This window comes from Magnolia sinica, chromosome 17 (assembly GCF_029962835.1).
Source record: "Magnolia sinica isolate HGM2019 chromosome 17, MsV1, whole genome shotgun sequence".
Taxonomy (NCBI): Eukaryota; Viridiplantae; Streptophyta; class Magnoliopsida; order Magnoliales; family Magnoliaceae; genus Magnolia; species Magnolia sinica.
The window spans coordinates 50416980-50440938 of NC_080589.1; the positions used below are offsets into that span (position 1 = coordinate 50416980).

General features: G+C 38.5%; 1 non-coding gene across 1 annotated transcript; it reads left to right on the plus strand.

Moving 5' to 3' along the window:
• The first annotated feature begins 23400 nt into the window (after positions 1–23400).
• Positions 23401–23507, plus strand: LOC131232110 (small nucleolar RNA R71). The gene has a single exon (XR_009164714.1). It is a non-coding gene; the product is annotated as a small nucleolar RNA R71 (small nucleolar RNA).
• Positions 23508–23959: the final 452 nt, after the last annotated feature.

The following is a 23959-nucleotide window of genomic DNA, read 5'->3' on the forward strand; positions in this document are numbered from 1 at the left end:
TGGGTTTTCAAGTTTAGGTTTAGGTTTAAGTTAGGGAGTTGAGATTAGGATTAGGTGTAGGTTTAGGTTTAGGGATGTAACGCCCTGAAATTCGGGGATCGAGCATAACTTAGCTTCCGAGTTTCAAAACATCACTTATGCAACATATTTAATGATGGATGTATGTTGTCTGTATTAGTGCATAAAACATGGAATATATTAAGCCAAAGTGCAGATATAATTTAGAAATAAGTGAAGAAAGCAAGTGGAAGACTTAAAGAAATATATGTGTGTACATGTGCAAATCCCTGAAATACATACACATACCAGGTCATAATGTAAGTGTTGCTATCAAAATTACAAGTATCAAATTACATCATTTAATTTTCAAAAGAAATCCCAGCATCCCTCGCATCAAAATAAGGCTCACTAGAACCCGTCTGAAAACTGCATGAAAGAGAAAGCAGCCTCATCATCCTCGATCTCCCACTCTGCCTCAGAGGTCTCATCAACATCTGCAGCTAAGACAGAGTCTGGTGGGTGTTTAATACCGCCCCAGAACGTGGGAGTGAGTGATCAACTTAGTGGAACAATAAAGCAAAGGTTAACATGTTATCAGTTCAATCAAGCAGTAATGATAAAGCAGAACAATTAAACATGTCCTAAGTACTCTTGTTAATGCAAGGATGTATGCAGAATGATGCGTGCCCTCGCGCGTACACCCTCAGCGTCTTCATCTTATGTTACGCATGACATCGCCTCAAAGTGCGCCACATCTACAAAGCACATGCAAATGCGGTGCATGAACATGATTACCAAGTTGTTATTAGTCATTTTCATACAACAGGATTGGGAAGCTAAGGTACCTTCCTCATATCACCATCCAAACAGTGATCCATACTAGGATCGTCAGTCCTAGATATCTCATACGATCATATGGTTTCAGGTCGTAACAAAGGGCTCGTCACCAATCAATGCACGCCTATCATACCTTCATTACCACAATAAGGCTCGTCACCTCAAGGCAGTATCCAGGTATGCTCGAGGTCACTACAAAGGGCTCGTCACCAATTAATGTAGGCCGACAGCACGAATATAGTGTCTCATACCACCATAATCGGCTCACGAGTTTGGTTGCTCACTGGTCACTATGGGGAGGCTCGTCACCCCAGTGTAGGCCAATAGCTCGACCACGGTGTCCCATACCACCATATCTGGCTCATGAGTTTTAGCAGATCAAGGTACAACGGTTAATAGGATTTCATTGGTAAGTCTGGTACCCTAGATTCAAACAATAGCGTCCATACATGGTGAACATACATCAAACAATCGGGTTACTTGACGAACTCGACTAGCAGGAGCGCACGTTGAGTTGAACGACTTATAGTGCTCAAACACTCCACGTGGCTAAACCACTACCGACAATTCTAATACCACGAAAGGTCGGACTTAAGCTCACTGACCATGGATTTAGGTTAAGCTGAGTTTTCGTACCGACCGGATCTTTAGATCAGCCGTGGCGGACCACACTCAATTCAACGGTCACCGAAACTCGATCAGGTCCACAAGCACAAGAACATGCCTGGACCACCTTCCCTGATCAGAGGGTAAAATTGGGTCAGAATCCAACGGTCAGATAACTTAAAATCATCGCGCAAGCGACACGACTTAGATTTTATAAAATCTTATTAAATTTCCAACCGTTCTCACACTCTTCACTCCAGACTCAAACAAATCGACCCAGAACATCATCTGAACTTGATTTTTGAGGTGATGAACAAGTCCAACATGGTGACCAACACAGCCTAAGATCATCGCTATCGGACTTACGACGCGCGGTCCAGGTCCGATCCAGAACTTCCAAAAATTCCCAAGAGCAACTGGATTTAGCGATGAATCCCAGATTTCAGAGTAACATAACGCTAAATATTCTACAAATTTTGAGTCATGCAGATCAAATTTAAAGTGATTGATGCAAATTTCACAAGCAATCGAGTATAGCGCTAATTACCCCAAAAAGCTACTAAGGAAATAATAGAGTTAATACTCAGGTCTTGGCACAAAATTTTTCAGGTCATTACAAGGGATTTGAGAATACGTTAAGGTTTAGGTTTAGGAAATCGGGTTCGGGTTGGAGATCAGGTTTACGTTTGGGTTTTAGGTTTAGGTTTAGGCTATAGGTTTAGGTTATAGGTTTAGGTTTAGGTTTTAGGTTTAGGTTATAGGTTATAAGTTTAGGTTTAGGTTTAGGTTTAGGTTATAGGTTTTGGGATTTGAGAATAGGTTTAGGTTATAAGTATAGGTTTAGGTTATAAGAATAGGTTTATGTTTAGGTTAAGGTTATAGGTTTAGGTTTAGGTTATAAGTGTAGGTTATACGTTAAGGTTTAGGTTAGATTATAGGTTAAGGTTTAGGGAATTGAGTTTAGATTATAGGTTTAGGTTATAAGTTAAGGTTGTAGGTTAAGGTTTAGGTTATTGGTTAAGGTTTAGGTTTAGGTTTAGGTTTAGGTTATAGGTTTTGGGATTTGAGAATAGGTTTAGGTTAAGGTTATAAGTTTAGGTTTAGTAAATCGGGTTCGGGTTCGGGATCAGGTTTGGGTTTGGGTTTTCAAGTTTAGGTTTAGGTTTAGGTTAGGGAGTTGAGATTAGGATTAGGTGTAGGTTTAGGTTTAGGGATTTGAGAATATGTTAAGGTTTAAGTTTAGGAAATCGGGTTCGGGTTATAGGTTTAGGTTTAGGTTAAGTTATAGGTTAAGGTTTAGGAAATTGAGTTTAGGTTATAAGTTTAGGTTATAAGTTAATCTTATAGGTTAAGGTTTAGGTTATAGGTTAAGTTTTAGGTTTAGGTTAAGGTTATAGGTTTAGGTTTAGGTTTAGGTTATAGGTTTTGGGATTTGAGAATAGGTTTAGGAAATGGGGTTCGGGATCAGGTTTAGGTTTAGGTTTTCAAGTTTATGTTTAGGTTTAGGTTAGGGAGTTGAGATTAGGATTAGATGTAGGTTTAGGGATTTGAGAATACGTTAAGGTTTAGGTTTAGGAAATTGAGTTCGGGTTCGAGATCAGGTTTACATTTGGGTTTTAGGTTTAGATTTAGGCTATAGGTTTAGGTTATAGGTTATAAGTGTAGGTTTAGGTTTAGGTTTTAGGTTAAAAGTATTAGGTTATAGGTTTAGGTTTAGGTTTTAGGTTTAGTTTAAGGTTATAGGTTTAGGGATTTGAGAATACATTTAGGTTATAGGTTTAGGTTTAGGTTTTAGGTTTAGTTTAAGGTTATAGGTTTAGGTTTGGGTTATAGGTTTAGGTTTAGGTTATAGGGTTTAGGTATTCTCTAGTATTAAATACTATTGAACCTAGTATGATCTACTACATACTAGTAACATACAACCAATATTGGGGCACCATACCATAAGCTACAAGGATTTCATGTCCCCCTAAACAAGGTGTCCTCCATTGATAACACACACACACACACACACATACACACACACACACACACACACACACACACACATATATATATATATTATAAGTTCTTTATTTTCATTTACATTCACAAATGCATTCATCATCCATCCAAGAAATTGAAACATTCATCATCCTCAAACGAGTAACTAATTATCTAACTTTCAAATATGATTATCAATATTCAAGCACTAATTCAGAAAATAAAATTTCAAGCTTACGTTACTCTTCACATAAGTTTCTGTTGAGGGTCAAATATTGCATATCAGACCCCGATTACTGCCTGATTTTACGTACACGATAATGCCTAATATTATAATTTAATCGTGTTTTTGTTGCAGGCTGTAATAAGGAGCTTTGATTTGAAAAAGAGTATTAAAAGTATGGATTTAACGCTCCGAAGTCACCAGAGCAAGGAATGGACTCCAGGGGACCGAGATCAATGGATATACACGCCAGAGATCCGAGAAAATTGAGAAACTGAAGCTCAAGTGGCCTGAAAGTTAGTCAGAATGCAAGATCACATGGTTTCCACCATCCACTCGGCTCGAAACTTCATACATGGCCTGAGGACCATAAATTAACCGTATACGTCAAATTTCAGCCATTAGATCCTCGTGGAAGTGGCCCAACAGAGAGATCAGAGGGTAAAAAAAGCCGTTAAAGAGCATCTTGGCAATCCAGAAGCGATTAAGGCTCAAACTTAGGCATTAGAGTGAAATTTTATGTCATTTGCATGGTGCAATCAGGAGATACTGATGGCAGAAGATATAACAAAAGAGAAGGGCAAATCTATAAATAGATGTGCCATGCATGGCTTACGTGAAGCAAATTGTATTTTTAAGGGTTAATGTTGTCCATACATCGGTTAAGCGTGTGGCCCACCCTGAAGTCAGATCTACTTTAAACTAGAGGCCATGGGCTAACACTATATACAAGAGCTGATGGAGGGAGTAGATTTCTAGGACAGGCATCACAGTGGACCCCACCTATTTTTTGCACAAAACATCCAAATTTAGCAGTTTCTCACGTCTAGTGACGTACGTGTTCCACTTGGGTTTTGACAGTGGGCCCCACCCATCATTCCATTAGATGATCTGACCCGTCCATTCGCTCTGGAGGATGGCCAAGACCCTGGATATGATTCCTTTCTAGTCCTATACAAGCGATCGTGTGAACTTCTTATCCAAACGGAAGACGGACGGTGCAATGAAACGTTCCGTGGGCAACACCGAATCTGACCCAAAACCAGTCAATTCTACATAGTTTTTCGAGTATAATCTAGTGAACGGAGCGGATTTCTAAAACACCGAAGAAAGTGGGCCCCACCAAGCATCAGTGTAGCTTATTGTGCTTTTTCATTGCCAAAGGAGTGCGTAACTCCACCGACTCTCAGCGCCGCACGCCTGTTGTGGCTTGTTATGCACTCTCCCAGCCGACCACCTCACGGAGGCTATAAAAAGAAGAGAGAGTGAGGGAGAGAAAAAAGAAGGGGCCGTGGGGAGAAGAGCTTGGCTGGACGTCAGGGAGAAGTGTTTTGAAGGCCGGACGTGAGGCTGTTTTTTTTTTTTCTTTCCTTCTTGTTCTTTTCTCTCTCTTTTTATTTTTCTTTTTATTTGCTTTGGGTTCAGGCCATTCATGTGTGGCTAAACCTCTTAGCTAGGGCTAAGAGGTGAAGCTTGTAGCGAGATGGGAAATTATATTTTGTGCCTTTAATTTAAAATTCATAAACTGAATTTGATTTTAGTTGATTATTAAAGGAATATTTTTCTTAGTCTTTTATGGTCTGTTGTGACTGAAATTACAATGGGTTTGCAATGGCTTTGAGTATTTCTTTTCCCTTTTTATGTTTATGAAGTCAGGAACCCCTGTTGTTCATCATTGTCCCATGGGCATGGTAGGATGACAGTACCCTTCCTGATCCTCATACATTGTTGGTTGGTTGGTAATTAGTTTAATTCTGTCGTTTACTTTGTCTCCTGGGCATGGCTTGGTGATGGAATCCATTCTAATTCATATACCTTTCACCTCTTGAAAACTATATCAAAGGAAGTCTAGTTAAATTCCATGATTTCTGAAGCAGGCATAATTTCTCCCTGATCTCTACAAGTGGATCCTCTGAATCCCTAGTTTCCTTCCTCTGAATTCCTAAAGTTTTAAATAATTATTCCATAATTATTCCTTAAAATTCTATTTGGTTAGATTATATCTGAGTTTAGTTCTAGTTCTACTTGGTTTCAGATAACGTACAGGTATCAGTCCCTGTGGATTCGACCTCGGTCTTACCGAGTTTATTACTACATCACAACCCTATACTTGGGGAGTGAACAAGTTTTTGGCGCCGTTGCTACGTTTTCTGAAATTAATTAGTTTTAGAATTAGGTTAGGATTAGGATTTTACTAACTTTAGGTTAAAGGTTTTTATTTTATTTTATTTTTAGAAGCTAACCTGTTTTCCTGTTTTGTAGGATCCTGAAATAACTTCTAAACTGGTAATCCCTTTCTAATTCCTCTACTTTTTCTATTTTTAGAATTAGGGTTTGAGTTTTGGAAATTTTCTATTTTCTAGTATTTTTCTATTTTTAGGAACTAGTTTATTTTTAGAAACTTTCATCTCTTGTTTTTAGAAACTAGGTTAGTTATTTCTTTTTTTAGAAATTCTTTCTAATTTTAGAAACTAACTCAGCTTCTAGGTTTAAGGAACTTTCCTTTTTAGAAACTAATCTCTTTTGTTTTCTTTTACAGGATATTAACATAGGAACTTCTCATTTGGTACTTTCCTTTTAACTTCTCCTCCTCTTACTTTACATATTACTGTAGGATCTTTTCTTCTGTTTTTCTTAGGATTAAATTCAGATTAAGGGTTTTATCATGTATATGCACGAGTGGGAACGTCAGTATGCTGAGAAGAATAACCTATTTTGGGATGATGAAGATATAAATCAACTTATGTCTCAAAACTTTTCTAAAACTATCAGTGAGAACCGATCAGAATATAAAGATCCACCGGCTAAGAAGTCCTTACGTGATTATATGCAGGAGAATAATTACACCCCACGGATTAACAAAACAGTACGTGAGTGTTGGGGTTATCATAATTATGGTTGTGAGAATTATTATCACTCATCTGATGAAGAGAAAACAATGCGTGATTATATCATGAGTGATAATAAGTATTACCAACCAGCGGATTCTCCCACCTATGATCAGTATGACTATAACTGGTGGGAACATCAAAATTGGGTAAATGAACCATCAACATGTTATAATAATTCTCTTGGATCCCATACCTTTGAAATCCAACCAGAAACGACCCAAGAGGATTCACTTCAACATGACATGGCCTGTCTTGCGAAAATTAGAAAAGTAATGAAAACACTCACTTCGCGCCTCGAAAGGATAGAGGAAGCTTTCTCGTCCCAACCACAACCCAATCCAAAAATACAATGTGAGGAAAGTGATCCTCACTCACTTTTGAAGGAATCTGGAATTTGGAATGAGGAGTTGGATTCCATTAATGAGCATGCGGTTCAATCTCCTGATGAGAAGATCTCGATGATTGTTCAAAGGAATGGTGAAGATACATGGATGTCTTTTAAATATAGTGATGATGACACACCTTCCTTACATGACACACAGGATTTCAATGATGAGGTAAAAGTTAGTTTATTTGAACCTCAACCGAATTTAGGAATAGAATGTGAGGAAGGCGATCCCATCCCAAATGTGCACTGCACTGAACTAGAATATGATGAATATTAGGACGGCAATCCTGAATGTGCAGCCACAGTTCCCCTGGAATCTATCTCAAGTTTAGTCCAGGTTAATGATCAAGATATCCACAAAGTGGTCGGTCATAATGAGTCACTCCCCTTACTTGACATGTCTGATTTAAAAGTGGAGGATGAGCTCCTTACAACCGACCCTTCTAACTCTTGTGAACCATGTTTGGACCACGCCTCTGAATCGGATGATGATGTGATTCAAGAGAAGGACAAGTTGCTCGCTACGACCCTGGAATTTGAAACCACTCAATTGAGGCCACCATCTGAGCTGTACACATTTAACAATTCAACGCCTCGATTGAGTAGTCTCAATGAACAAAGTGATCACATTGATGCTTACCCTATTAATTTTCAATCTTTCTGTGTAGGACTGGAGGAAGAAAACGTACATCTGGCTACTTTCAAGGATGATGGTTTCCTTAGGCAGATCATCGCGAGCTACAATGTGAAAAATAAGTCACACTCGGCTGAACTTCCCAACTCTTTGGATGATTGCTTGGCACACCTTGCAGATTCAAACGATCCCATGTCAAAAGATAAAGTGAATGCCTTGCAAGACGACATCTCGGTAGTTATCACTGACCGAGAGAACCCTTATTCTGAAGCCCCTTCTTCCCCTGATCTTAAACGTCTACCAGTAAAGGAAGAGGAGTTGAAAATTGAGCCGAAGTTTGGAACTTCGGAATGTGTTGAGACTACATCACTTTTTAAGAAGTTTTCTAAACTTTATTTACTTGTAGTCTTTGATTCACCATGGGATACTAACGTTGAAACTTCTTCTGTCACAGGTGAATCGTATATACTCTGGATACCTCAAACAATTCAATGGAAAAAATTTTATGAGGTACATAAGTTTCTCTGGAAAGTCATGCTCTAGAGCGTCCAAGCCTATTGCAAAAAGGGCTTTTGAATGATCCTGTTGAGGAACTTACTAAGAAACTTATTAAGATATTGGCCGGAAGAGGAACCTTGCGGTATGATCGAGTAGTTTTTTCCTTCTTTCATAGAACTAGGGTAGTTTGTTTTATACTGCTTTAGGATAGTTGATAAACTTAGCGCTCTTAGGAGCCAACTCAGCTTTTCTTTCTGTTTCGTTTTCCTAGTTAGTTAGTTCAATGTTTGTGGGTAACATTGCTGCAAACCCTCACAAGACTATAACTCGTCCACTAGGGGCAACCTAGGGGTTTAAAGGCTTGTTGCATACGCTAAATGCAATCGAGAGTACCTGCGAAAGTGGTGTAGGTAGGATTTCATTTTTGTTATTTTTATTTTACTTCTGTTGGTTTCTCTCTTGTGCTGACCCGATCTTACGTAGATATCTTTGGAAAGCCTTTTGATTCTTTCGTCTAGGTACTATCTTTCCATCACTCCTCTTATATTTTTGTTGTCCCATGTGCATTGTATGCTTATTTCTTTTACATTGAGGACAATGTATATTTTAGGTTGGGGGTGGGAGATTAGGTTTCCTAATCAGCATTTTCTTGGTCTTGAACAAAAATTGTGAAATTTTTCAAAATTTTTCTGACATTTTTATCCGAAGTGATTTTGACAACCATCTTGGATTTAGAATTACAAGATGAGTGATGTTGGTAATTTATGACTCTTAGATTCAGTTATTTATTATATTAGATTTCACAGTTAAGTTTGAAGTGTTAATCTCTGATTAGAAGTTGTAAACATTGATTGAGTTATGATCACACATGTCACATCTCGCTTTCACATTAAGGTTTCAGTTTGATATTGAAGGATTTACTTGGTACTCACTAAACTTGAAGGGAACCAACCTGAGAAATTGAAAGGATTGGGCGAATGGTCGACACCATAGGTTTGCTCCCTATAAGTGTAGATTTAATTCCCTATGAATGATATGTGAAAATTTTGGGTGTACAGTTTTCATCATAGGTTTGCTCCCTGTAGGTGAGGATTTGATTCCCCTTCTTGGCGTTCCTTTTAATAGAAAAATCAAAAGCTGAAGGAATGAAAAGATGATCTGTGAGGCAAGTTTTGGTTATCATGAATCTTCTTATTGGTTACTAATGATATCCTAAAATAGAGAAGTGAATTTTAATGATGATAAGCTGAGATTACACTGTACGCTCATAGATCTCAATGATTAGAATTTTTCTAATTAATGGAATAATACTTTGAACTTGATTATGAAGTTTACCGTACGTTTGAGTCTAGGAGAAAATAATATCCAACATTCATGAATCTGGGAATTCTCATATCTGGATTATTCTACAAAAAAATCACTCGAGTTTATAGAAATTGTTCTGTAATTCTCAACTTACTTTTCGCATACTTTGCTCGGGACTAGCAAAATGCTGGTTGGGGGTTGTGTTGAGGGTCAAATATTGCATATTAGACCCCGATTACTGCCTGATTTTACATACACGATAATGCCTAATATTACAATTTAATCGTATTTTTGTTGCAGGCTGTAATAAGGAGCTTTGACTGAAAAAGAGTATTAAAAGCATGCATTTAACGCTCCAAAGTCACCAGAGCAAGGAATGGACTCCAGGGGACCGAGATCGATGGATATATACGCCAGAGATCCGAGAAAATTGAGAAACTGAAGCTCAAGTGGCCTGAAAGTTAGTCATAATGCAAGATCACAGGGTTTCCACCATCCACTCGGCTCGAAACTTCATACATGGCCTGAGGACCATAAATTAACCGTACACGTCAAATTTCAGCCATTAGATCCTCGTGGAAGTGGCCCAACAGAGAGATTATAGGGTGTTAGCCATTAAAGAGCATCTTGGCAATCCAGAAGCGATTAAGGCTCAAACTTAGGCATTAAAAAGAGCACGAAAAATAACAAATCCTAGTGAAATTTTATGTCATTTGCATGGTGCAATCAGGAGATACTGACGGCAGAAGATATAACAAAAGAGAAGGGCAAATCTATAAATAGATGTGCCATGCATGGCTTACGTGAAGCAAATTGTATTTTTAAGGGTTAATGTTGTCCATACATCGGTTAAGCGTGTGGCCCACCCTGAAGTCAGATCTACTTTAAACTAGAGGCCATGGGCTAACACTATGTACAGGAACTGATGGAGGGAGTAGATTTCTAGGACAGGCATCACAGTGGACCCCACCTATTTTTTGCGCAAAACATCCAAATTTAGCAGTTTCTCACGTCTAGTGACGTACGTGTTCCACTTGGGTTTTGACAGTGGGCCCCACCCATCATTCCATTAGATGATCTGACCCGTCCATTTGCTCTGGAGGATGGCCAAGACCCTGGATATGATTCCTTTCTGGTCCTATACAAGCGATCGTGTGAACTTCTTATCCAAACGGAAGATGGACGGTGCAATGAAACGTTCCGTGGGCAACACCGAATCTGACCCAAAACCAGTCAATTCTACATAGTTTTTCGAGTATAATCCAGTGAACGGAGCGGATTTCTAAAACGCCGAAGAAAGTGGGCCCCACCAAGCATCAGCGTAGCTTATTGTGCTTTTTCATTGCGAAAGGAGTGCGTAACTCCACCGACTCTCAGCTTCGCACGCCTGTTCTGGCTTGTTATGCACTCTCCCAGCCAACCGCCTCACGGAGGCTATAAAAAGAAGAGAGAGTGAGGGAGAGAAGGAAAGAAAAAGGGGCCGTGGGGAGAAGAGCTTGGCTGGACGTCAGGGAGAAGTGTTTTGAAGGCTGGACGTGAGGCTTTTTTTTTTTTCTTTCCTTCTTGTTCTTTTCTCTCTCTTTTTATTTTTCTTTTTATTTGCTTTGGGTTCAGGCCATTCAGTTTCTAGATAAGCTAACCTTCCCGCTTTCAGTAACCTTCTCCAAAATCTGAGATACGTTTGCTGTCGGGCTACTTACTTTTCCCACCTTTACTTGCATAGGATTACTTAGATACTCAAACAAAGGATAGTCATGAAGCAGATTGACGTTAATGCCGCATTGTACTCGACAAGACACTGCATGAATTAAACATCCAGTGCTCAGTCAGGAGTCCAAATAACAATATAAGGAATAGTTTTGGAGCCATATTAATCCAGGAAATGCTAAAGAAAATTCATATGGATGTTGGACTTGGAAAACAACTAGTTGTTTTGTGGATTAGGCAGTTCTAGAAGGAAAAAAAAAGGGTATCACAGTAATTCTTAAGAAGGGTAAAGAAAACAAAAATAACAAGTAAATATGAATCTTTCTTTACCTGTTGTCACCAACAAAGTCTTTATAATTTAAAATTCTACCAAGATTTAAAATTCATTGGCTATGGTGTTGTAACCAGTATTATGAATAGACTACTATAGCTTTCACCCTATATTATCTTTATTAGATGAAGTCATTTTGTTGAGACGTTTGCTAAAAAGGTACAGTTAAGTCAAAATACAAACATCCTTCCACATTCAACAGGCGAAACTTGCCATAAATGGGTGATTAGAGCAGTCCAATCTCTGTCATTTTGGCTCATTGCTCACCAATGTAGTGACAACCAGCAAACAGTCCCAATCACCATATATACTTGCCATGTGCAGGATATACTTCATATAACTTCTATGAAATAGGGAACATAATAGCATTTCCTAACGGAAGAAAAATTCTTTTTGAACGATAATCATATGTAAGCATTTGTGCCATGAAAAACATATTTTAAATCAAGTTCAAAGGTCATATTGGGATGCTCATTTCAAATGAACTGCAATAATCTAACTCAATATGGAAGAAATGACCAACACATGAGTGGCGCCATTTTTAGTTCATAATTTCAAAATGACAGCTAGTTGTGAGTCCATGCATTTGAAGTTGAACAAGAAACTATTATAATCTCAATTTGGGCCTAGACATATATCAATAATGGAATGGAACTAAGAGATTAATGATATAGTTCTAGAAAAAGGCACTAAGTTACCTGAAAAATGTTGAGAAAAAGAGATGAGCCCTTGAGATGAGATTAAGCAAAATGTCACTGTTGAATTAACTCTTTTATTTTTGCAGTTGAGGCCCTAGGAATTTAAAAACCCAAAATGAAAGTTACTGTTTTCTAGCATTGGAGAGCCAAATTCGAGAATTCAATCAATCAACCGCCTCCTTTTCTTGGTCATCGCTTCTTCAAGAATTCAACTCATCAAATATCAAAATACTATCAAATAGATCCCAAACCAATTTCCAAAGAAATGCAACTTTAATTTAATGAAATCATCAATGAAATAGAGAATTCTGCATGAAAAAATACTTTAAAAAATGAACCTTTTTCCATGGCACTCTTTCTTTGCACCAAGGCGACATCTCTTCTAGTAAGCTTTCACATCAAATTAATGTGTATGATAACCATCAGTAATTTTTCTGCAATGATCCAGAATAAGAAAGAAAGAACCAACATACAGAGGTGAAAGAGAAAGAATAAACATACACAAGTGTAAGACATGCAAAGTTGCAAGGTCTCTCCAATTACAGCTAGCAAGTGTCTTCTTTGCACACACAACACAATTAGATAACGATATTCAGACCATCACTATAAGAGTCTCTCCAATTACAGCTACGAGAACATTTGTGTCTAGGTCCCATAAAGTGACAATATCTTCTGTAGCAATATAGCTAGAACAAAGCCATCGCCAGAAAATACAGTAGTTGTCATTGACCTTTTCTTGCATGGAAATCAAGTTCTCAATCAGAACGTGGACTAGAGCAGTCCAATCTCTGTCATTTTTGGCTCAAAATAAAAGAAAAGAAAAGAAAAATCTTATTTTTTTTTTTGCCAAATTTTATGAACTAACACCATTCATTTGAAAAATTAGCTGAAAATAAAATATAAAAACAATAGAAAATGAGATGCAAAAATCTGATCTAAGGCATGCATTTGTACATTTAATGATTCTACATGTATTCCAACCATCCACACTCAAAAGAAGAAGAAGAAAAAAAAAACTAATTTTGCTGAATTTTATGAATTGACACCATTCATTCCAAAAATTATTGGAAAATAGAAAGTTACAAAAAATGAAAAATTGAACTAAGGCATGCATGTGTAGATTTAAAGATTCTACATGTATTCCAACCATCCACGCTCAAAAGAAAATAGAAGAAAAAGCTGACACTATTCATTACAGCTGACACTATCCATGTATTTTGTAATTTTAAGTAAAGTGCTTGGAATGTCCACTCCAAGCACTCGAAAACAGGAATGCTAGAAAATTCAAATGTTATTAGCTCAGACAAACAGCCATTTTTTTTCCACACCCTCAAATCTATTGAATAGGATTAAACTTTCTAAGTACCCGGCATCCTAAACTCCCATTGATTTTCATCAAATAAACATAAACTTCAAAAACTAATAAACAGAAAAGTATCTACATGACCACTTCATTTTTCAGATAATCCAAGTATGAAGAACATCTGGGTCAATACATATGCATCAAATTGCTTGAGAACATCCCAAATTCCCTTGATTTTGGTCCCAAAAAAAAAAGAAGAAGAAACAAGTACCCATCATCCTAAATTCCCATCAATTAATATAACATGATCACATAAACTTCAAAAACTGCCAAATGCAAAAGTACCCACATGAGATTCCCTTACATGTAACATAAATGATGTGTACAACACTCCATTAATCATGCCAAGTCCAAATAACACTAAAATCAATCAACAAGCATCAAATAACTTGAAAGTGCCCTAAATTCCATTGGTTTCAGTACAAGACCACCCAAAAGCAACTACTAATCATCAAAAACTCCCATTGATTCACATCAAGTAATCCCACAAATTTTAAGAATTGATCAATGCAAAAGCACCCACATGAGATTCCATCGTCTAAACCACAAAAAATTATAATAAATCTGCATAACACTTCATTTTTCAACTAATATGCATTGAACTGCTTAAGAACATCCCAAATTTCATTGGTTTTTCATCCCAAAACAATTGAAAACAGCCCACACATCATCCTAAAGTCACATTGATTTTTTACCAAATCAAAGAAAGCTCAAAAGGAGAGATACCCATATGAGATTTTCTTCTTGACAATAGAAAAATTATTACGGTAGAATCTAAATGGATTCACATCAAATGATTACACAGACTTGAAGAACTGATAAGTGCAAAAGCACTCAAATGAGATTCTATTACATATAATAGAAAAAAAACCACATAATACTCCTTTTTTAAACTAATCCAACTCTGATGAACATCGAAATCAAAAAATATGCATAAAATTGCTTCAAAACATCCCAAATTTCACTGATTTTCCAAAAAAAAAAAAAGAAAGAAAGAAAAGAAAACAACTACACATCTACTAAAATCAAATTGATTTTCACCAAAAAAAAAATCAAAGAAACTTCAAAAACACAAATACCCATGTGAGATTCCCTTCTGTAAACAGAAAACTAATTACAACAGAATCCAAACAGATTCACATGGGTGTAAAAATTTTATAAACAGATTCACATGTGAAAGGCCCATCTTAATGTGTTAAGCTCTTGAGTGAGGCTCATTGTGTTGTATATTTGGCCCTTGTGTAAGATCATGGGTCCACTATATGTTAGGCTCTATGTGGGCCATTTCTTGGGGGTAATGTTAGTTAAATGTCCACATTATCAAGGTCGATTATTGGTGCTGGTTATCGATACCGATTACGAGTATATCATCCGATACTAATTATGAGTATGTGACAGCATAGTACCATGATACATTCTCATACGCATCATCTACATGTTTGTTATGAGATGTGATTGACCATTGCATATGTCATTGGGCAGGTTGATATGAGACTCCCTGATAGGCGGAAGTTATCTCATATGAGCGCACGACATGTGCAAGATTGATGTATGACTGGATTATATGACTCATACATCTTGCATTATGTATTATAATTACTGTACACCCTAGCGACATTAGGGCTGTCGCCTCCACAAGCATGTCGTGGATAGCTAGATGGGACAACGAAAATATTTGGTTCGAGCATTTAGCCACTTTGGATGTTCATGGGTCCCTAAACCTCCATGGCCAGGAGACGCCTCAACGTCGAGACCGTGTGGATACATAAGCGCCCGAGTGCCATATACCAGTAGGCCGCATCTCCCATTGTGTCATGATCAGTTGGAAGGGGGTGTGACCTTACCCACCTGAGTGAGGGGGCAATATCTAGGTTGAGTTTGACCAACTTGAGGAATGGGTCCGTTATCGACGAGCCAGGCCCGATATTGGAAGGCGGATAGTGAGGTCTCTTCCACTTACCCAGTTGTGTGCTCGGATAGAGATGAACCATACTGATATGTGGACTTATTAAGTAGGAGTTACATACTCATTCATTCATTCATTCACTATTCAATCGGGCTGGTGGTGCGCAACTATTTGTTACGTGTACCTTCGCAATGGCAAGGATTTTGGTTGGGGCACGCGACTAACTTGAGGTCAGGAGTTTACCACGTTGAGTTTGACTATCCAAATTTAGGTATGGGACTAGTTTGGATAGAAGTCCTTTATGGTGAACCCCGTAGCCTACGATACTATGTACTATCATCCCGACTTCACACTCCAACTTAGACATTTCATTCGCTTTGCATATTGCATTACATCTTCAGCACACAGTATTTGGCTTACTATCTTCGCATTGTATAGCTGATCTATATTGCTTCCTTAGTATATGATATTGGTTTATTATATTTTTGCATCGCATAGCCTGGATAAGGCTAATGGTATTTATGGGCCTATCAGCATATTTTTACATTATTCTGATATTGTATGATTATGGGCTTGTCAGTATTTTCGCTTATTCTGATTACTCTGATATTGCTTACTTAAACTTACTTTGTGCACACACTTTCACCGCCCACTATGCTTTCTATAATCTTATGCAGATAGATGCGTGTAGGTGGTGTTAGGTTGCAGCAACGTTGAGCTTTGAGCATGCAACGGACTTCTGGAGCTTTGATTTTGACATATGTATTTTCCTTTCAGCATTGTATTCAAATGTTTATATTAGTGGATATGTGATAATGATATTACTTTTGTGATTTGGGTAAACTTGTGGTTATGCTTCTTACGAGATAAATGTATGTTGGAAAATCCTCCTTATAGGATCCCAGGATTGGAACCTGGCGTATGAACGCTAGGAGCTGAGAATGGGATATTACGGAGGCTGTCGACACTGGATTCGGCAATCAAAAATTTTGTGAGCCCGGTTACCGAGTTTGAGGTGTGACAGCTCACAAGCTTTGCAAAACTCATGAGTGTCCTTAAACATAATGGGCGAGTAAAAGTCGTACTGCAAAATTTTAGCCATGGTCTTTTTACCAGAAAAGTGACCACCACAGGTCTGAGAATGACAGAAGGAGATGACACTTTGGTGTTCATTGTCTAGTACACATCTTCTTAAGATTTGGTCTACGCAATATTTAAACAAATACGGATCATCCCAGAAAAATTTGTGCACTTCAATTAAATTTATTTTCTTATCTTGCACAGTCCAATGTGTTGGCATGAAACCTGTGGTAAGATAATTAGCAATATCCGCAAACCAAGGTGAATGAGAGACTTTAAATAGTTGTTCATCAGGGAACATGTCATTTATATTCATCATCTTAAGGGAATCAGAGAAGTCAAGGCGGGAAAGATGGTTAGCCACTACGTTTTCTACTTCTTATCTTTTATTTTCAAATCAAATTCTTAAAGTAGGAGGATCCATTTTATCAAGTGGGGCTTAGCATCATTCTTAGAAAGAAGATAATTTAATGCTGCATGGTCTGTGTAGATGATGATCTTAGATCTAATCAAGTAGGACCTAAATTTATCCAAAGTAAATACTACAACTAAGAGTTCCTTCTCCATAGTTAGGTAATTCACTTCGGTAGGATTTAGAGTTTTACTTGCGTAGTGTATAACATAGGGTTTCTTCTCTTTTCTTTATCCTAACACTGCCCCAAGAGCATAATTGGACATATCACACATAATTTTAAAAAGAATGCTCCAGTCAGGTGGCTGCATAATAGGTGCAATAGTTAATATGCCCTTGAGCTTAGAAAAGCTTCTGGGCATTGCTCAGTCCACTCGAATGGTACATCCTTCTGAAGTAAATTGCATAAAGGACGAGAGAGGTGACTAAAGTCCTTTATGAATCTCCTGTAAAATCTGACGTGTGTTAAAAAGGATCACACATCTTATATATTCTTGGGTGGAGGTTTGTTAGAGATAAGATCAATCTTAGCCTTATCTACCTCAATTCCTTTGGACAAGATTATATGTCCAAGGACAATCCCCTTACGAACCATAAAATGACACTTATTCCAATTTAGTACCAAATTCTTTCCTCACATTGCTTCAACACACATTTAAGATTCTCCAAATAATCGCTGAATGATGGACTAAAGATAGAAAAGTCATCCATAAAGACCTCTAAATATTACCCCACCATATCAAAAAAAATACTTATCATGTATTGTTGAAAGGTGGTGGGAGCATTACACAGTCCAAATGGCATCATTCGGTAAGTAAATGTGCCAAAGGGACATGAGAATATGGTCTTTTGCTGATCTTCAGGGGCTATCTCTATCTGGTTGTTGCTCGAATATCCATCAAGGAAACAGTAATAAGAATGACGAGCTAGCCTTTCCAAGATTTGATCAATAAATGGTAAAAGAAAGTGGTCCTTGTGACGGTATTCAATTTTCTGTAGTCAATGCACATTCTCCAACCAGTAGAAACTCTAGTTAGCACAAGTTGGATTCACCCATTGGCTATCGGATATAGGGTATATGATATCAACATCCAATAACTTAAGAACCTTGGCCTTAACCACTTCCTTCATGTTTGGATTTAATCTACATTGTGGTTGTTGGGAGGTCTTCGCATTATCCTCTAAATAGATACCGTGAGTACAAATCAAATAGTCAATTCACTTGAGGTCCGCAATCGACCATCCAAGGGCTCCTTTGTACTCAATGAGACTAGAAATAAGCACACTCTCATGTTCTTACTCAAGGTGAGAAGAAATCACCACTGGGTATGTCTCATCTTGACCTAAATAGACATATTTCAAATCAAAGGACAAAGATTTTAGGTCAAGCTTCGGTGCCTTGAGGTTATGTAACACCCCGAATTTCGGCGGCCGACTAGATACTTAACTCCCGATATCCCGGGTGTCGCTTATGCATTGTGGAAGCAGGGTTCTATAATTCAATTTACCTAGACTTGAACAATTCCTAAAATTAAAATAGACTATGTAACAGCCACCTCATCCATCGCGTCAGACTCTGTAGTACCTACATCCAAGATGAGGTCCGGTTGGTGTTTTAAAACACCGCCCCAAAGTGATAGTGAGTGATCAACTCAATGGGTTCCATTAGCAACAAGTTACACATGTTATCAATTCCATAGATAATTAACGAAAGACAAAGTGAGCATACAGTTCCTAGACACTCTTGTTAATGCATATGCACGGTATTATGATATGATGCATGCTCTCGCCATACAATACTCCCTCAAGCGACTCCATCTTATGATCGTAAATGATAAACACTCCCTCAATGTGACCTTGACTACCGAGTCACCGACCTAACTAATGCAATGCGTGAATATTCATGTTAACTGAGTATTTAATTAAGTTCATTCATCCAGCATGATTGGGGAAGCTGAAATACCTCCATTTACTCAATGACCTTACCTAGATCACTTGGCCCAGGGCGGCTGTAGCGGCTCTGACCTGCGATCCTTAATCCAAATTTAGGTATCATCCGTTTGTTTTATAAATCAATTATTCCAAAGGTAAGACATGATACTTAAAGGTTTGAGGATCAACTCGATATGGGTCGTTATCCACCCACCGATTATAATCACTCGGTTTTGAGGTGCGGCCTTGCCACATAACCAAATCACCATAAGGAAAAGGGCTCGTCACCCAATTTCATTCATGCTCGGGTCGTTCGAACGGTACTTTGGCACAGAATCATCAGCCGAGTAATTTAACGGGGGCCATTCGAATAAGAACTTGTCACCTCCTGTGTTTGCTGGTCACTACGGGGAGGCTTATCACCCCAACGTAAGCCGATAGCATGAACATAGTGTCCCATTCCACCATGCCTAGCTCTTAAGACTTGGTTGCATATTGGTCACTACGGGGAGGCTCGTCACCCCAGTGTAGGGCGACAACTCGGACATGGTGTCCCATTTCAACATGTCCGGCTCATGAGTCTTGGGATCGTATCATTAATGGTTAATAGTAGCCTCTTAAAGGTATGAGGTGCTTTAGATTCAGGCAGGCGTGACCATACATGGTGAACTTACATGGTTGGCTAGCTAGTGGACTAATTCGGCTGACTCATGTGAAGTACGACACAAATAACACTGGGTGCAAGCATCTCGTGTAGTCCAACGATTGTCGGTTGTCCGTCTTCAGTCGGATTAGCCTAAGGCAGCCGATCCAGTAGGGCTTCCCTTGCAAATCTTTCTGATTTTGTTGGCCAACCCAATTAACTAAATAGACATAGTCAATCAATAATACTAATAAATCAACTATGCATCTATAGGAATGGATATAATTAACAAATCAGGAAATTCTACTTTATTGGCCATCTTATCGAACATGTAGGCTGCGTTATAACTAACATAGCAATTCATGTGAGGTAAGGCATATTGAGTGCATAGGAAGGTGAGTAATAAGAAGCATGCAAGAGTTCCAAGTCACGTAATGTTGTAGGAGGACCACGTACTATTCTTAATTTCAAAAAATTTGGACATGCATGCAGACAATTATACAGTCAATTACCTTAATTCATTTGTATGAGAGGCATGCACTACATTTCTCCCAAATTTCCTTAGGTTTGGGGTTGGGTTACATTCAAACTTCTCATGATGGAAAGGAAATTCAGACAAGGCAAACATTAGATGGTTTAGAGCTAATTAATCCTCTCCAAAGCAAGTTTAATCATAAAAATCATTTCCCTTGAAAGGCAACATGTAGAGCAAAATTCTCACAGAAAATCATTAATTCTATCCTAGGTTTGATAAAAGGCCACCTAAGGATAATGGTCCGCATCTAGAATAGTTTGATGACTTGTGGAGCCGCTCCCAAGGTGTCGGTCTTACGAATTGGACTATTGAAGCCTTATGCCAATAGGATTTGTATGTTAGGATGCATACAAGGGGCCTAATGCACTAAAAATTGAATGGGGGTTGGAAGGATACCTTCCGTCTGCTAGCAGGGTGCTCCGCGATGGTGGAGTTGTAAGCTACGATGTGGGATTGAGGTAGGGCAAGGAATTCCTCAATTTCTAGCCTCCTTGAGCTTCTTCCTCAGCCTCCACTCCCTTTCTAAACTCTCCTCTCTCTCCCCATTTGTAGGAAATTCGTATGGAAGTGTGGGAGAGAGCTTTAAGGGCTTATATAGCCTGAAAATTGGTCCAATTGGCCCTGAGAGACTAGTTCTAATGTATATACCCCTAGTGGGTGTATTTCTAGTCCGTGGGGCTGTCCCAGTGGCCCCTTGGCCCATTTGTGTCATGGAACAGGTGCCTCATGGCCAGATGAAAGGTTATTCCAAGTTTGGTGGCAAACGGATGAGTCAATTGATCGCAGGGGCTTGATTTGTTATTAACGGTCACTGATGTTCGATCAGGGCCCTAGTTATATGGATATGAGCAGGGAAATACCCCTGACTCATGGCCCGAGTTTGATTGCAATTTAACGATTGAAAAGTTGTAACTTTGCCATTTTAGTGGCAAGGCCAACTCACTTAAGTTTCAGGTTTTGAGTCCCGGAGAGTCGCGCCTTTCAAGCTCTACCTTCACAGTCCAAATTGTGCAGTTTAGGGCATCGTTTGGGCCTACAATCCTTAATGGACGTCAAGCCCAGTGAGACGAACATTATTCTATAATTTCAGAACTAGTGGGCAACGGTCTGGAGCTCGCTCAAGTAATCAAGGTATTTTTTTGAATGAATTGGGTAGGGATATTTCTTGGGCACTATTGTTAGGGTCTAGATTAAATAAGTTCATAGTGTGGCCTATTTGAAATTAGTGAAAATTGTTATTTGGTCATGATTACTCTAGATCCTTGGTTCTTAGGCTAAATGAGTGACCGGGTTTACTTAGTTCATTAGTTAAGATCCGACCATATCTGGCTTGGCTTTGGGTAGATATTTAATTTAGTTATGGTTGTCTTAAATAGTCAGTGATAGGTTGGTTAGATTTGGGCCCTTGATGAATAATTCACGAGGCTAGACTTGAAGTTTAAGTGATCAGGCAGATTAGTTAGCTTCATACGGTTGGTTAATTGAATTTGTGCGATTCTTTACTCGTATCACCTACGTATAGGCTCACCTCGAGCGTCAAGAGTCAGTAAGTGATGACGTGGGCTAGTTATAAAAAAAAATTGAAAGGATTTTTGACAATCCAAAATAGCAAAAATTCAAGATGTTATAGGTTAGGTGGTAGATGCACTATATCTGTTTGGGGTAATTCTTCAAATTATGGCCTCTACCAGTTAACTTCAAGTACTGGCATAGTATCAAGTATGGAACCCGTCTCCCTAATCATATCATCATCTAAATCATGGGAGTGGGCCAAGCACGTCTGTAGAGGGTTGGAGAATAAGGTCATCAGAGTTCTATCTTCATCAAGTTAACATCGTGGGCACCGTCATCATCCTCTGCCTGTTTGCTCATATTAAAAAAGATATTGAGCTCCAATGTCATATTCCCAAAAGACAAACTCATGACTTCATTCTTATAATTGATGATTGCATTTGATGTAACAAGGAATGGGTGACCAATGATGACAGGAATTTGAGTATTCATATCCACGATGGGTTAAGTATCTAGGATGATAAAATATACTGGATAGTAGAATTTATCAACCTGGACCAACACATCCTCAATTATCCCTCTCCGCACATGAATTGAGCGATCCGCTAGTTGTAAAGTGGTCGGGGTAAGTTTTAATTCACCTAGACCTACTCGTTTGTAGACCGAGTATGGGATCAGATTTACGGTCGCTCCTAAGTCAAGAAGTGCATGCTCAATCCAGTAATTCCCAATTACATAGGCGATGGTTGGGCTACCAGGATCTTTGTACTTCTGTGGCACATCTTACTTTAGGATGGCACTCACTTTTTCTGTTAAGAAGATTTTCTTTTAAATGTTTTGTTATCTTTTGGTCGTACATAAATCTTTCAGAAATTTGGCATATGAAGGTATCTATTTTACGGCATCCAGTAAAGGAATGTTGACCTTCACTTGCTTAAGCACCTTTAGAATATCCTGAGAGTTAGAGAAAGGTTTTGGTGCCATCAACCGTTAGGAAAATGGAGCAATCGGTTTGCTTTGAAGTTCCGGTTCTACCTCATGTGAAGCATTGCTGGGTATATCGGTCTTATCTACATCTAGGTCCTTATAGGCTTCTCAGCCCTTACTGGAATAGATTTGTCAATTATCTTCCCACTCCTAAGAGTGGTGATAGACTTAGTTTGTTCCATTGGATTTGAAGAGCTTGGTTCACTAACTACATATTACGGTTTAGGATTGAGGATAGGTTGGGCTGGAAGCATCCTTTTCTCCATAATTATAATGCGTGAGTCTATCTTTTTTATAGCCTCTGTGAGTTCTTGTAAGGCTTGAAGAGTACTTTGCTGGATGAGCTCTTAGGATTTTGAACCAATTCCTCTTGAGGTTTCCCTTGATTTAAGAATTGATTAGGGATTCCTTGAGGTGTAACAGATTGTCCACTCCTCCATCTGAAATTTGGATGATTTCTCTAGCTGGAGTTGTATGTGTTCGACATGAGTCCCTTGAAAAGCCTTTGGTAGTTGTTTACGGCATTTGATTGCTAATTCAATATTTCTTAAAACGCAGGTATTGTTGGGCAATTTTCAGTTGTATGAATGTTACAAGCACAAATACTGCAGACAACTTCCTTATCCATATCCTTCCTAAGTTCCATGACCTCGAGTTTCCTTGTGAGACTGGCCACTTTAGCGTTGATATCATCTTCCTCTTTTAAAGGATATATTCCACCTCTCACCTTTGATTGAGTAGGATTAGACATGATGCTCGTTCTTAGGGAGATGTCCCATGATTGTGCAGTTTCAGCAAGTTCATCAAAGTAATCCCACACTTCATCAACATCTTTGTTCAGGAATTCCCCATTACACATTGTCTCGACAAATTGACGCATGGAAGATGTTAGTCCTTCATGGAAGAAATTTGTTATATGCCACGTTTCAAAATCGTGTTGTGGGCATGAATTGACAAGATCCTTGAACTGCTCCCAACATTGGAAGAATGTTTCATCTTCCCTTTGTGCGAAGTTCGTGATCGACTTTCTAATGGTGCTCATTTTATGATATGAGATGAATTTCTTTATGAACTCTCTTATCATGTCATTCCATATGCCAATAGATCGTGGATGTAGTAAATGTAACCACATTTTACCCTTTTATTTTAGGGAGAAAGGGAAGAGTTTTAGCCGGATTGTGTCCTCAGACACATTAGGAAAGTATAAAGTGGCTATGATCCAATCAAAGTCTTTTAAGTGTAAATATGGATTTTTAGATTCAAGCTTAAGGAACTTTGGAAGGAGTTGGATCACTCCTGGCTTGATGTATATGTTTCTTTTATTTTATGAAAAAACCATACAGAAAGGGGTGCTCACCCCCGCCGGTTATAAATAGTCTCGTAAAGTATGAGGCGGAGGTGCTCGAGGCACCTCGTTCTCATCCTGGATTTCCTCCACCCTAGGTTGAGGTGGATTTTTAGCTTGATTAGCTAGTTGATTTGCGACCA